Source organism: Neophocaena asiaeorientalis, unplaced genomic scaffold (assembly GCF_003031525.2).
Source record: "Neophocaena asiaeorientalis asiaeorientalis breed wild unplaced genomic scaffold, Neophocaena_asiaeorientalis_V1.1 scaffold629, whole genome shotgun sequence".
NCBI lineage: Eukaryota > Metazoa > Chordata > Mammalia > Artiodactyla > Phocoenidae > Neophocaena > Neophocaena asiaeorientalis.
The window spans coordinates 6,240,653-6,256,178 of record NW_020175468.1 but is presented as its reverse complement, the minus strand read 5'-3'; the positions used below and the strand labels follow the sequence as shown (position 1 = coordinate 6,256,178).

General features: G+C 39.0%; 1 long non-coding RNA gene across 1 annotated transcript in view; it reads right to left on the bottom strand.

Moving 5' to 3' along the window:
* Nucleotides 1-15,375, bottom strand: part of LOC112415539 (uncharacterized) — a 58,233-nt gene extending 42,858 nt beyond the window's left edge. The window contains exon 1 of the long non-coding RNA XR_003006324.1: nt 15,230-15,375. This is a non-coding gene — a long non-coding RNA (uncharacterized LOC112415539). The remainder of the gene's footprint in view (nt 1-15,229) is intronic.
* Between the last annotated feature and the right edge of the window lie 151 nt (nt 15,376-15,526).

The window sequence follows — 15,526 nt, the reverse complement described above, 5'->3', positions numbered from 1 at the left end:
TTCCCTTCCCTTCCTCGGGGTCCTGATGGAACATCAATGCACATCACACTAACAAAGATGTTAAAAAATTTTTTTAAAAAGTACACATCACAATTGTCCTCCTGGGGGCTTGATTGACAGCTGAAGCCTCGGTGGTGGGACTTGAGGTGAGGGTGGGAGGAGGGTCCCAGAGGGTATAGAGGGCTGGTCCTTGTCATAAAAGATTTGTCTCGTCCCGACTTAGCTGAGATTTTATTTCTTCCTGGAGCTATTCTCTGACTCCCCAGTATAAGGAGTCCCGATCGTGTCTTTCCAGTTCATCCTTTCTTTACTTACAATTAAACTGTCCATTTTCCCTGGGGGACTGTAATTTGGGGAGGACAGGATGGACTGCGTTTGCCCTGGCCTCAGTCCTAAGTACGGAATCCAACACATCCTTGGCATTTTTCTAAAGGACTACTCTCCTTTTTAAAACAAACAGGAATTTTAGACGAATATCATTTCCCTCACTAACTGGCCCTCATTCAAAGAAGGTTAAATTCACAGGTGTCAGAAATAATGAAGTGCCTCAAAGACTCATCACTAAATTTTATCCTGGTCAGAAACACCCAGTGCCTATCTAATAAATCCATGGGACCTGGTGATGGACTTTCAGTCACCATCTGGGGAAGAGATACACAGACTTTTAATCACCGTGCAGGGAGGAGGTACAATATTTGTCCCCTGTGATTTAAAGCCAGTAACGCAGAGCCTCACTTGAAACCAGGACCTAAAAATCAATATTTAAATTAAATTTTTTTAATTAAAAAAATTTAATAAAAATAAATAAATAAAAGGAAACCAGGACACTGTAAGGGCTATGCAGTTAATGGGGACCAGAAAATCGTCTCTCGTGGTTCCAAAGAAGTTTTCATTTTTGACTCTCTGAACAGATTATAAGGAAATATTACCCTGGGGGAAAATGTAATCCCAAAGCCTTCACATACCTGGTTTTTTTTTTTAATTAATTAATTAATTAGTTTATTTATGGCTGTGTTGGCTCTTCATTGTGGTGCGTGGATTTCTCATTGCGGTGGCTTCTCTTGTTGCCGAGCACGGGCTCTAGGCACGTGGGCTCAGTAGTTGTGGCTCATGGGCTCTAGAGCGCAGGCTCAGTAGCTGTGGCTCGCCGCCTTTAGAGCACAGGCTCAGTAGTTGTGGCACACGGGCTTAGTTGCTCTGCAGCATGTGGGATCTTCCCGGACCAGGGCTCGAACCCGTGTCCCCTGTGTTGGCAGGCAGATTCTTAACCACTGAGCCACCAGGGAAGTCCCCACATACTTGTTCATGGCACTGAATTTACACAACTGAAAAAGTGCAAGATTACACACACACACACACACACACACGCCTGCACAATGCACACACACATGTATTCCTAGTTGAAGAATGCTGAAAAGTCTAAAGCATTGGCAGAGAAATGGAGGAGGAAGTGGGAGAAATGGCAGGTTCTCAGACTGTATAAATCTTTAGCCTTTTACTAAAGCATCGGCAGAAAAAGATTTAAAACCAATCTCTAGAGATGCTTCTACCAAAAACAAACAAAAAAATTAGCACATTTCAGACAATACATGCTAAATAACTGACATATTCAATATCACCTGCTATGACAAAGAAAAAATGGAAAATAATTTATAGAAAAAAATGAACCTTAGATGAACTGGGGGATTGGGATTGACATATATACACTACTATGTATAAAATAAGTAACTAATGAGAACCTACTGTATAGCACAGGGAACTCTACTCAATGATCTGTGGTGACCTAAATGGGAAGGAAATCTAAAAAAGAGGGGATATATGTATACATATGGCTGATTCACTTTACTGTACAGCAGAAACTAATACAACATTGTAAAGCAACAATACTCCAATTTAAAAAAAGAAAAAAATGAACCTTATAATTATTATTTATTTTTTAGGTCACTGAACTCTAATTGAAAGTCCAGAACTAATCCTTCACATTTGCAGTTGATCTTCAACAACATGTTAAGATAGTTCAATGGGGCAAGAATAATCTTTGCAACAAATGGTGCTGAAACAAGCATATCTGCATGCAAAATAAAGAAGTTGGATACCTCATTTCACACCATATGCAAAAGTTAAGTCAAAATGGGTCATACACTTAATTTTAAGAGCTGATATTATAAAATTCTTAGAAGAAAATATGAGTAAATCTTTAAGACCTTGGGTTAAGAAATTAGTTCTTATTTATAACACTAAAAGGACAAATGACAAAAGAAGCTGTTTACAGATTGGACCTTATCAAAATTTATACTTTAATTTTCAGAAAATGAAAACTGCCAGAATGGGAGAAAAGTATTTGCAGGTCAGGTGTCAGATAAGGAACTTGTAACTAGAATATATAAAGCACTTTTACACCTCAATAATAAAATGACAAATAACCCAATTTAAAAGTGAGCTAAGGGACTTCCCTGCTGGCACAGTGGTTAAGATTCCATGCTACCAATGCAGGAGGCCCTGGTTTGATCCCTGCTCAGGTAACTAGATCGCACATGCATGCCGCAACTGAGGAGCCTGGCTGCCGCAACTAAGAGCTGGCGCAACCAAATAAATAAACAAAACATATTAAAATATATTAACAACTCCACCATCCCAGGAGTCCCCATTACCTTTAAAAAAAAAAGTGAGCTAAGAGGGAATTCCCTGGCAGTCCAGTGGTTGGGACTTGGCACTTCCACTGCAGGGGGCAGGGGTTCGATCCCTGGTCAGGGAACTAAGATCCCACATGATGCCAAAATAAATAAATTTATTTATTTACCACAGCCAAAATAAATAAATAAATAATTTTAAAAATAAAAAATAAAGCACACTACTGAATATCACAAAGAAGAAGCAGATTCACAGATACAGAGAACAAATTAGTGTTACCAGTGGGGAGAGGGAAGGACAAAACAGGGTCAGAGGATTAAGAGGCACAAACTACTATGTATACACAGGGAATATAGCCACTAGTTTATAATAACTATGAATGAAGTATAACTTTTAAAAATTGTAAATCACTATGTTGTATACGTGAAACTCATATAATATTGTACATCAACTATACCTCAATATTTTTAAAAGTTAAAAATAAAATGTCCAATTTCAACAAAAAGTTACGAGATATGCCAAGAAACAGAAAAGGGTACTTTACACAGGAAAAAAAGCAGTCAGTAGAAACTGTCTTTCAGAGGTTTAGATGGTAGACTTACCAGACAAAGACTCCAAAGAGTGTATTATGAATATGTTCAAAGAACTAAAAACAAGCCATGCCATAGATTTAAAAGAAAGTTTGATGATATTGATCCATCAGATAGAGAATACCAAGAGAGAGTTAGAAATTGTTTTTTTCACAAGGACCAAATGGAAATTCTGGAGTTTGAAAGTATAATAACAAAAATTTAAAAAACTCACTAGAGGGGCCCAACAGCAGATCTGAGCCAGCAAAAGAATCAATGAACTCGGTGCTAGATCAGTAGAGTTTTAACCAATCTGAAGAAAAGAAAGAAAAAGAATGAAGAAAATTCAACGGGGCATCAGGGACCTGTGGGACACTATCAGGTTTAGCAACGTACAAACACAGGACTACCAGAAGGAGAAGAGAGAAGGCAGCAGAAATAATAACAAGATCAACTTGGGGAGTATTGTCATCTTAACAATGTTGTCTCCTCATCCATGAACATGGAATGCCTTTCCATTGATTTAGGGCTTCTTAATTTCTTTCTGCAATGCTCTGTATACACCAAACAGGTGGATTTTTGAGCAGTACGCAAATGATACTTCGGTAAAGCTCTTTTAAAAAACAAGAATAAAAGGAAGTTTCTTCAGTGCTTACACTGTGTCCCACGGCCTGGACTATCATTCAGTCGGCAGGACAATGAGTTCTTCTCTTCTAGAGATTGAATGTTCTTGATACTAATCACAAAGTCCTGGACACCTCCCAGGGATTAATCTATATGCATATTACCCCCCTGCATCAACCTCATGAATTTTCACGACTGGATTTTTCCATCAAACTAAGAGAACCAGGTCACGCCTCCTCCTCATTACTACAAAGCCTGCTTCCTACAGCCCCTGCCTATTCACTCTGCACCTAAGTGCAACCCCTGGGTGGCCCTGTGCGGTGTGAAATGTCCTCTTCCCCCAGGCTGTGAATATATGTGGCTTATATACTGCTATCATTCTCAACTGTGCAGTGTTGGGTGTTGTTTATTTGGTCCTCTCATACCGTTTCAGGTGGGCTGAATAGAAGATGATCAGAACAGTATGGCTATTTCCCTGATGATCCTACGGGTACTACTGAACTGTAAGGGATAGAATCAACGGTCCACTTCTCTGGCAACCTGCAGACCTCCATCCTCCTCCTAACACTGGGTATCTACCATGACTCTCACTGTTTCTGTTCCCACACCCCACACTAAAAAAAAGAAAGAAAAAAACCACCTGAGCTCTCCTTTTTCTTTCTCCCCCCACCACACACCCCACCTTCATCTCTATCTCTCTCTACATCTATTTCTATCTCTCAGGCCTGGCATAAATTTCTCAGTGAGTCCAGGCTTTCACAGAAAGCAAGAGGTGGTGTTTCTTTGTTTTGTTTGTTTTTGTTTTCATTCTCTTTGGCCACAGAACACACCTTGTGGGATCTTAGTTCCCTGACCAGGAATTGAACCTGGGCCTCCACAGTGAAAGTACGGTGTCTTAACCACTGGACCACACCAGGGAATTCCACAAGAGGCTATTTTTAACACTCAAAGATTCTAGGAAAAGATTCATTGGGGATCTCAGGTTAGTGGAATTTCAGTGTTTGATTTTTTTTTTAGGAGGAGAATACAGTAGAAATGTTTTAGTGTGACAACGCAAATATTATTGGTTGTATGTGAGTTTCAAAACGGAATGATCGGGATTTCCCAGGTGGTGCAGTGGTGAAAAATCCACCTGCCAATGCAGGGTACACGGGCTCCATCCCTGGTCCGGGAAGATCCCACATGTCGCAGAGCAACTAAGCCCGTGCGCCACAACTACTGAAGCCCAGGTGCTTAGAGCCCATGCCCCGCAACAAGAGAAGCCAAGCAATGAGAAGCCAGCGCACCGCAACGAAGACCAACGCAGCCAAAAAATTTTTAATTCATTAATTAAAAAAAACCTGAATGATCCAAGTTCACTGTGTGTACTGTGGGATTTCCACATTAGTCCTCTCATTATAGGAGTAAAAAGTTATAAATAGATAATATGCAAAACTGGAAAGCTAATTCTATAGCGTTATCCCTGTTTCCTTTTTGCCATTTTCCCTTGGCAAATGCATGGGACCTGACACATTCTTATCTTCAAGGAAATACCATGCTTGTTCGTTAATTATTACCCCTATCCTAACACAAGAAATAGATATCCTTGCTGCTTGCCTTAACTTGAGTCAACTCTGTCACTGATACTTTCATTGGACGTAGGATCTGTTTCAGCTGATCATATTCTCTCCCTTGCACCACCGTTACTCCTTTCTACTCAACACCAACCACACCTAATCCTTCCAGGAATGCACCTATTAACTATTTCTCCTATTCAAGGAAACTAGCAGCCTCACAAAATAAAAGAAGTGAAAAGGGGCTTCCCTGGTGGCACAGCGGTTAAGAATCTGCCTGCCAATGCAGCGGACACGGGTTCGAGCCCTGGTCCGGGAAGATGCCACATGCGCGGAGCAACTAAGCCTGTGCGCCACAACTACGGAGCCTGCGCTCTAGAGCTCGTGAGCCTCAATTACTGAAGCCCGCATGCCTAGAGCCTGTGCTCTGCAGCAAGAGAAGCCACCGCAGTGAGAAGCCCGCGCACCGCAACGAAGAGTAGTTCCCGCTCACCGCAACTAGAGAAAGCCCGCGCGCGGCAACAAGGACTCAACTCAGCCAAAAATAAATAAATTAATTTTAAAAAAAGTGAAAAGGGGGTTAGTGATGAGGAATAAAAGGAGAAGAGGAGGTGACGGGTGATGGAAGGAGAGAAGGGAGAGGAGATGGAAAGGAAAGAGGAGGGTGAGAGCAAGGAAACTGGGGAGATGGAGAAAAGGGGAAAGAGGAAGGGGAGAGGGAGGGGGAAGAGGAAGGAAACGGGAGAGAGAGAAGAGCTGTAATATTAACTATGTACCCAACACTGTGGTGAGAACTCTACACTGAATCACCTAATGGAGTCTCACCAAGTTTTAGTGGAAGGACTAAAAATAGCACCGTTTTACATATAAGAGAGCAAAAGTTCAGAAAAAGTGAAATAAATTTCCCAGGATGTAAGAGCTACTGAAGGTGAAAATGAAGATCAGACTCCAAATCCTAAATCTATACTATGCTACCCTTCAGGATGGACTCAAGCCATGTAGATGCCAACCACTAAAGAGATAATGTGATGTAATTGTAAGAATATCTGTTCCAAACTCAATCCTGCCCCCCCCCAAATTATCCTTTATGAGCCTCAGTTTTCCCTTCTGTAAATGGGAGCAGCCAACTCCCCTTGCAAGATATTGGTGGGGATTCTACACGCTCACAAGGTGCTCAATAAATAAATCCTTTCTTCTCCAGTGGTATTTACTTGACCTGTGATCAAACAGGCTTGGGATGGGTGGGGGAGAGCGAATTTGGACCTTCAAGTCACAGGACAGCGACCCTAAGCGAGGGAAAGAAAAGAGACACTTCAAAGATGATTTCTTCTGCAGAGAATTCTAACCAGATTAAAGGTAAAGACACGCTCTTGAAATCAAGAAATATTAGCCAATAAAAGAATGAAACAAAGCGACACAAAAGAGAATGTGCAGAGAAGGAAGCAATAGGCATTTCGGGATATCTAATTCTGTTAAATTAGTGAGAAGCCTTTGATGTAGAGAAAAGCAATAAACCAAGAAACAAAATGCAGAGAAATACCCAGATTCAGACAAAAGAGCTGGAGGAAGTTCACTTTCTTTTGTTTCCAAGAGGGAGAAAAGCCACCTTCACAAATTCTCTCATTCCACCTCCCTTTAAAAACAAAAACTGTCTACTGGATTTTCTGCATAACTAACTACATCATCAGGAAAAGGAGAATGCCACAGTATATTAAAAGATGACTATACCATATCCAAGTTGAATTTTTCTAGGGAAAGAAATGTGGGCTCAGAATTAGAAAATCTAGCAATTCCGTCAACAGATTAAACACAAACATCACACAAAATCAGGAGCGCGAGAGAACGTGATTCAGTTTTTCCTCCATCAGCTGGGGGAACTTTTAATTTGGTGTCACTGACTCACAGAACTAAAAGTGACAGCAATAACAGCTAACATTTACAGAACACTTACAATGAGCCAGGAATATGCCAAGAGCTTTATAGGCATTATCCATTTAATACTCAACTTTTCATTCCCACTGCAATCCTCTGAGCAAGATATTATTTATTAACTTTTTTATACAAAAGGAAATGAAGCCTCAGAGAGTTGATATAACTTGCCCAAGGTCACACAGTAAAGTAGCTGAGCTAGTTTTTGTTGTTGTTCTTGCTTTTTAGCAGTAGAATTGTTTTTTAAAAAATAGCATCTTGGGGCTTCCCCGGTGGCGCAGTGGTTGAGAGTCTGCGTGCCAATGTAGGGGACATGGGTTCGTGCCAAGGTCCGGGAAGATCCCACATGCCACGGGGCGGCTGGGCCCGTGAGCCATGGCCGCCGAGCCTGAGTGTCCGGAGCCTGTGCTCCACAACGGGAGAGGCCACAACAGTGAGAGGCCCGCGTACCGCAAAAAAAAAAAAAGAAAAAGAGTTAATGATTAGGAAAATGTGAACATGTAGTAACAAAGAAAAACTGTTGGGCCAGGAACTTGGTAACAATTTAAACAATAGGTCAGCCATATAGCAGAGTCACAGGAGTTTTAGTTCCCCGCTAAAGGACATAGATAATAATGTCTGATGCATGTTACTGGTTTTTTACAGAAACCAGACTTTCACCAGATGGAAACTGCTAATTACAAGCACATGGACCCCAGACTAACTGAGCCCAGAAGGTTGATGATGTTGATGCCCCAAACATCCTGTTACCTCACTACCAACCAATCAGAAGAATGTCCACCAGCTGATCAGGTACCCTGCAACCCACATCCCTAAAGTTGCCTTTAAAAACCCTTGTCTAATCAAAACTACAATGAGGTACCACCTCACGCCAGTCAGAATGGCCATCATTAGAAAGTCTACAAATAACAAATGCTGGAGAGGGTGTGGAGAGAAGGGAACCCTTTTACACTGTTGGTGGGAAAGTAAATTGTTGCAGCCACTATGGAAAACAGTATGGAGGTTCCTTAAAAAACTAAAAATAGAGTTGCCATATGACCCAGCAATCCCACTCCTGGGCATATACCCAGAAGAAACTATAATTTGAAAAGATACATGCACCCGTTATGTTTATAGCAGCACTACTTACAATAGCCAAGACATGGAAACAACCTAAATGTCCATCAAAGTTGAATGGATAAAGAAGATGTGGTATATATATATATATATATATATATATAATGGAATACTACTCAGCCATTAAAAAGAATGAAATAATGCCATCTGCAGCAATGTGGATGGACCTAGAGATTATTGTACTAAGTCAGAAAGAGAAAGACAAATACCATATGATATCCCTTATATGTGTAATCTAAAATAAGATACAAATCAACATATCTAGGAAACAGGAACAGACTCACAGATATAAAGAACAGACTTCTGGTTGCTAAGGGGGAGGGGGTTTGGGAAGGGATGGATTAGGAGTTGGGATTAGCAGATGCAAACTATTATATATAGGATGGATAAACAACAGGGTCCTACTGTATAGCAAAGGGAACTATATTCAGTATTCTGTGACAAACCATAATGGAAAAGAATATATAATATTATATATATGTATGTATGTATAACTGAGTCACTTTGCTGTACAGAAGAAATTAACATAACATTGTAAATCAACTATACTTCAATAAAATAAAAAATTTAAAAATTAAAAAAAAAAAAAAACAAATCAAACCTTGCCTGAAAGCCATCAGGGAGTTCAGGTCTTTTGAGCACTAGCTGCCCATTCTCCTTGCTTGGTGCCCTGCAAATAAACACTGTACTTTCCTTCACCACAACCTGGCGTCAGTACATTGGCTTTGCTGTGCATCGGGTGAGCAGACCCAATTCCAAGTTCAGTAACAATGTACAACACATTTTAACAAATTTTAAAAGCACAAACCTTTACATTCTCAAGGTGTTTCTTCTCTATTATTAATGTGTGAGGGATGTTTCCCACCTCAACCCCCATCTCAGGCCTGGGAGGGCAGGCATCATTGCCCACTACATAAAATCAGGAGGTGTATGGTGCCTACATGTGCTCATCTCATAAACGACGATTGGTCATTCCAATCAAAACTCTATTCACTCTCTGAGAACTCATCAAGTCCTCAAAAATTCTAAATCTTTTGCTACTTTTCCCCTTAAAAATTTTAATAGACTATTTTTTTCAGAGCAGTTTTAGGTTCACAGCCCGAGTTCAAGCCCTGATTGGGGAACTAAGATCCCACAAGCTGCGTGCCAAAAAAAAAATTCCATACACATAGAAAAGTTTAATGAATAGAACAACACATACCCATATACTCTCCACCCAGGTCAAACAATTATTAACTTTTTGCCATATTTGCTTGCTCTCTCTTCCTCCCCACCCTGCCACTTGTACTGTTGTTGAATCCTTGAAAGTAAATTTAGACATCATGACTTTCCACCCCTACACATTTCAACATGCATCTTCCAAGAATAAGGACAATCTTCTATAGAGACACAATACCATTATCACATATAAGAAAATTAAGTCTCTGGAAACCCAAATCTCTACACGTGTTTCATTAAAATGTACATCTCACTTTCATTACTTTAAAAACAATACGGCTGTTACTTGCAAGAAGTTTTCCATCCCTGGTAGCAGAAACCACTTTCAGTAAGCATTATAAAAATAAAATGGCAAGAGAGGACAAGATTATCATAATCATATTAAAAAATAACAAAAAGTTAACAATAGTTTCATAATATCATTGAATATGTATCTTTGTTTGAACATTCCCAAATGTTCCAAGAATGTCTTCTGAAGCTTATTTGTGTTTTAACTAAAAGGCAATCTAGGTCCATGCACTGCATTTGGTTGCTATGCCTCTTTAGCTTTTTAAATTTAGAATAGCATTCACAATTTTCTTGGGCAAGACTTAGGCAAGAGGGCACATTTTAGAGTGTCACACACATCAAACACACATACCACACACACACACACACACACACAGATCTGGCACTCAGCAATGGTTCAGGACAATCCAAAACCCTAAGCATCAGCTCTTGTGTCTAACACCAGTCAGGCCTCAGAGAAATACTTCTCCACAGCCCTTGCCCTATGTTTTTGAAACAAATATCATAAAGTCCTGTGAGTTGCACCATTATCAAAGCCAGAGATAAACACTCTGTCAAGCTTTGGAGGATGGGAAGGAGTTGAGTGACAGAAGCACTTACGTAAGAGAAAAGAGGAATTTTCCTCTCAGATGAAAGAACACCGAAAGTTATTGCATAATGAAATATTTCCCGGCAGTGAAATGCATTCTCTCTCTCTCTCTTTCAAATAGTCCAAGTTGTGATTCTGGACGGATTCATAAATGAGTTTGATATTAGTAGTTGCTCAAGGTAGCTGTGTGGGGTTGAATAGTGTCCCCCCAAAATTCTTGTCTACTCAAAATGTGACCTTATTTGGAAATAAGTTCTTTGCAGACATAATCAGTTAAGTAAGGTCATACTGAATATTACAGTAGGCCCTAAATCCAATGACTGGTATCTTTATAAGGGGAGGAGAGGGGACACACACACACACACACACACACACACACACACACACACACACAGAAGAAAGCCATGTGAAGATGGAGGCAGAGACTGGAGTGGTGCAGCTATAAGCCAAGGAATGCCAAGAGCATTCTTTAATTTCTTTCAGCGATGTTCTGTTATTTTCATTGTACAAATCCTTCACTTTCTTGGTTAATTCCTAAGTATTTTATTCTTTTTGATGCTATTATAAATAGAACTGTTTTTGTAATTTCCTTTTCAGATTGTTCACTGTTCACGTATAGAAATGAAACTGATTTTTGTGTGTTGAATTTGTATCCTGCTACTTTGCTGAATTCATTTGTTAGCTCTGAAAGGTTTTTTTTTTTTTTTGAAAGTTTTTTTTGTGTGTGTAATCTTTAGGGTATTCTACATACAAGATCATATATGCAAATAGAGATAATTTTACTTCTTCCTTTCCAATTTGGGTGTCTTTCATTTCTTTTTCTTGCCTAACTGGTCTGCTAGAACTTCCCTAGTACCATATTGAATAGAAGCAGTGAAAACAGACATTCTTGCCTTGTTCCTGATCTTACAGGAAATGCTTTCAGTCTTTCACCATTGACTATGGCACTGTGGATTTTTCATATATGACTTTAATTATGTTGAGGTAGTTTCCTTCTATTCCTAGTTTGTTGAGTGTTTTATCATGAAAGGATGTTGAATTTTGTCAAATGCTTTTCCTGCATTAAGATGATCATGTGTGTTTATTTTTTCTTTCATTCTGTTGATGTGGTATATTACATTGATCGACTTTCATTTGGTGAACCATCCTTACATTCTAGGAATAAATCTCATACTTGGCCTTGGTTTATAGTCCTTTTAATATGCTGATAAATTATGTTGCTAGCATTTTCTTGAGGATTTTTGAATCAATGTTCATAAGGATATTGGCCTGTAGTCTTCTTTTCTTATAGTATCTTTGTCTGGCTTTGGTATCTGATTAATGCTGGTCTCACAGAATGTGTTAGAAAGTGTTCCCTCCTCTTCAATTTTTTTGGGAAAAGTCTGAGAAGAACTGGTATTCGTTCTTTTTTAAACGTTTGGTAGAATTGACCAGTGAAGCCATCAGGTCAAGGGTTTTCTTTGTTGAGAGATCTTTCTTATTGCTGATTCAATCTCTTGACTAGTTACAGGTCTTTTCAAATTTTCTCTTTCTTTATGATTTAGTCTTGGTAGGTTTTGTGTTTGTAGGAATTTGTCCGTTTCATCTAGGTTCCCCAATTAGTTAGGGTACAATTGTTCATGATACTCTCTTATAATCCTTTCTGTAGAATCGGTAGTAATAACCCCAGTTTCATTTCTGATTTTAATAAATTAAGTCTCTTTTTTCTTAGTCCACCTAGGTAAAGGTTTGTTAATTTTGTTGACCTTTTAGAAGAACCAACTTTTGGTTTCATTGGTCTTCTCTATTGTCTTCTATTCTCTATTTTGTTTATCTCTGCTCTAATATTTATTATTTCCTTCTTTCTGTTAGCTTTGGGCTTGTCTGCTCTTCTTTTTCTAGTTCCTTAAGTTGTAAAGTTCGATTGTTGATTTAGTATCTTTCTTATTTTTTAATGTAAGCATTTATAGCTATAAATTTCCCCCTTAGCATTGCTTCCACTACTTCTAATTTTCCCCATGATTTCTTCTTTGAATTATTGCTTGTTTGAAAGTGTTGTTTAATTTCCACAACTTGGTGAATTTTCCAGTTTTCCTTTTGTGATTAATTTCTAACTTCATCCCATTATGGTCAGATAAGAAAAATACTTTGTACGTATCTTTATTTTAAATCTGTTGAGACTTCATTTGCCACCTAACTTATGGTCTATCCTGGAAAGTGTCCCATGTACACTTGAGAATAACGTGTATTCTATTGTTGTTGGGTAGAGCGCTCTGTATACGTCTGTTAGAGTTAGTTGTTTTTTTGTGTGTTAAGTCCTCTATTTCCTTACTTATCCACTGTCTAGTTGTTCTATCCATTAGCATGAATGGAGTATTGAAATCTCCAACTATTACTATTTCTCCTTTCAATTTCAGTTTTTGCTTTATATATTTTGATAGTTGGTCATTAGGTGTGCATATGTTATAATTTTATATCTTCTTGCTGTAGTAAACCGTTTATTAACATATAATGTCCTTCTTTGTCTCTTATAAACTTTTGATTTAAAGTCTATTTTGTCTGATACCATATAGCCATCCCCACTCCCTTTTACTGTTTGCATGAAATATCTTTTTCCATCCTTTCACTGTCAACCTGTTTGTGTCTTTGGATCTCAAGTGAGTGTCTTGTAGACAGCATACAGTTGGATCATATATTTTTACCCATTCTACCAATCTCTATCTTTTGATTGGAGAGTTTAATCATTTACAATTAAAGTAATTACTGATAAGGAGGGACATGCTTCCGTCATTGTGCTATTTGTTTTCTGTATGCTCTTTAGCTTTTTTGTCCCTCATCTCCTGCATTACTGTCCTCTTTTGTGTTTAGTTGATTTTTTGTAGTAAAATGTTTAAATTCCTTTCACATTTCCTTTTGTGTATATTCCATAGCTGTTTTCTTTGTGGTTACCATAGGATTACATTTAACTCCCTAAAGTTATAACACTCTAATTTGCATTTATACCACCTTATCTTCAATAACACACAAAACTCTGTTCATTTACAGCTCCATCCCCACCCCCTTTAGGTTATTAATGTCACAATATTACATTTTGAAATATTGTGTGCCCTCTAAATAAATGAATAATTATTTGTAATGGATTAGTCTCTTCAATAAGGTAGAAAACAAGACTTAGAGTTACAAACCAAAGTTACAGTTATACTAGCTTTTACTAATAATTGGGGTTTTACTCTTTAAATGTATTAGCTCCTTAAATCATGTAGAAAACAAAAAGCACAGTTACAAACCATTGTTACAATACTAGCTTTTATAATTGCCCATGTATTTACCTTTATTGAGATCTTTATTTCTCCATACAGCTTCAAGTTACTATCTAGTGTCTTAATTCTACTCTGCAGGACTCACTTGAGCATTTCTTGCAAGGCAGGTCTAGTGGTCAGGAACTTCCTCAGCTTTCATTTATGTGGGAATGTCTTAACTTCTCCCTCACTTTTGAAGGACAATTTTGCTGGGTATAGAATTCTTAGTTGACAGGTTTTTTTCCTTTCAGCCCTTTGACCCTCTGTCTTCTGGCCTCCAAAGTTTCTGATGAGTAATTTTCTGGATATCTTATTGAGCATCCTTTGTATGTGATGATTTGCTTCTCTCTTGCTGCTTTCAAGATTCTCTCTTTGTCTTTTGAAAGTTTGATTATAATGTGTCTCAGGGCAGCTCTTTCTGAGTTCATGTTACCTGGAGTTTATTGAACTTTCTGGATATTTATATTCATGTCTTTCATGAAATTTGGGGATTTTTCAACCATTATTTCTTCAAATATTCTCTCACTGTGCTCTCTCTCTCTCTCTCCGTTTTCTAGGACACCCAGGATTCGTGTGTTGGTTTACTTGATGGTATCCCACAGGACCCTTAGGCTGTGCTCACTTTTCTTCAATCTTTTTTTCTGTATCTCATACTTGATAATTTCCATTATTTATATTCAAGCCCACTAATTCTTTCTTTTGCCTGCTCAAGTCTGCCTTTGAATCCCTCAACTGAATTTTTCACTTCAGTTATTGTACCTTTCAGCTCCAGAATTTCTTTTTGGTTTCTTTTTAGGTTTTCTATCCCTTTATTGATATTTTCATTTTGTTCACACATTGTCTTCTTGACTTTCTCCATATCTTCCTTTAGTTCTTTGAGAATTTTAAGACAGTTGTTCTAAAGTCTTTGTCTAATATATCTGCCATTCGGTCTTTTTCAAGGACAGTTACTGTTAATTTTTTTTTTCCTTTGAATGGCCATACTTTCCTGTTTCTTTGTATGCCTTGTGATTTTTTTTTGGTTGAACACTGGACATTTGAATCTAAGGAAGTGGTAATTCTGGACATCAGATTCTTCCCCTCCCCCAGGGTTTGTTGTTTTTATTGTTTTCATGGAAGTTTCAGGTTGTTGGGTTTTTTTTGATTGTTGTAGGCTGTCTCTGTGCAGAGGATCAGCCTGAGGTGTAAACTTAAGTTCTTCTCAGGTCTTTTCTGAGCCTCTTCTTGGATATGCACTGTCGCTTCCTAATTTTCCCCATATGTGTAGTTGTTTTTCAATGTCCTTGTTTTTAATGTCTGGCTCTCAAAAGAGGAAAAAGTAAAAATGAATGGGGGAGAAAAGGTACCAGCCAGGTAAGTCACCTGGAAGTCAGTTTAGCTGGAGAGAGAGGGCTCACAACAATGGGGGAAGGTGCAACAACCTCAGCTGCCCACCTCTTTGTCTGCGATCAAAGGCGGCAATCAGGGCTTCCCTGGTGGCGCAGTGGTTGAGAGTCCGGCAGGCGACACGGGTTCGTGCTCCGGTCCGGGAAGATCCCACATGCCGCGGAGCTGCTGGGCCCGTGAGCTATGGCCGCTGAGCCTGCGCGTCCGGAGCCTGTGCTCCGCAACGGGAGAAGCCATAACAGTGAGAGGCCCACGTACCGGAAAAAAAAAAAAAGCGGCAATCAGTGATCAGAGCACAGATCCCTGACATTTGGAGGACAGGGTCCTTGCTGCCCTCTAGCTCCC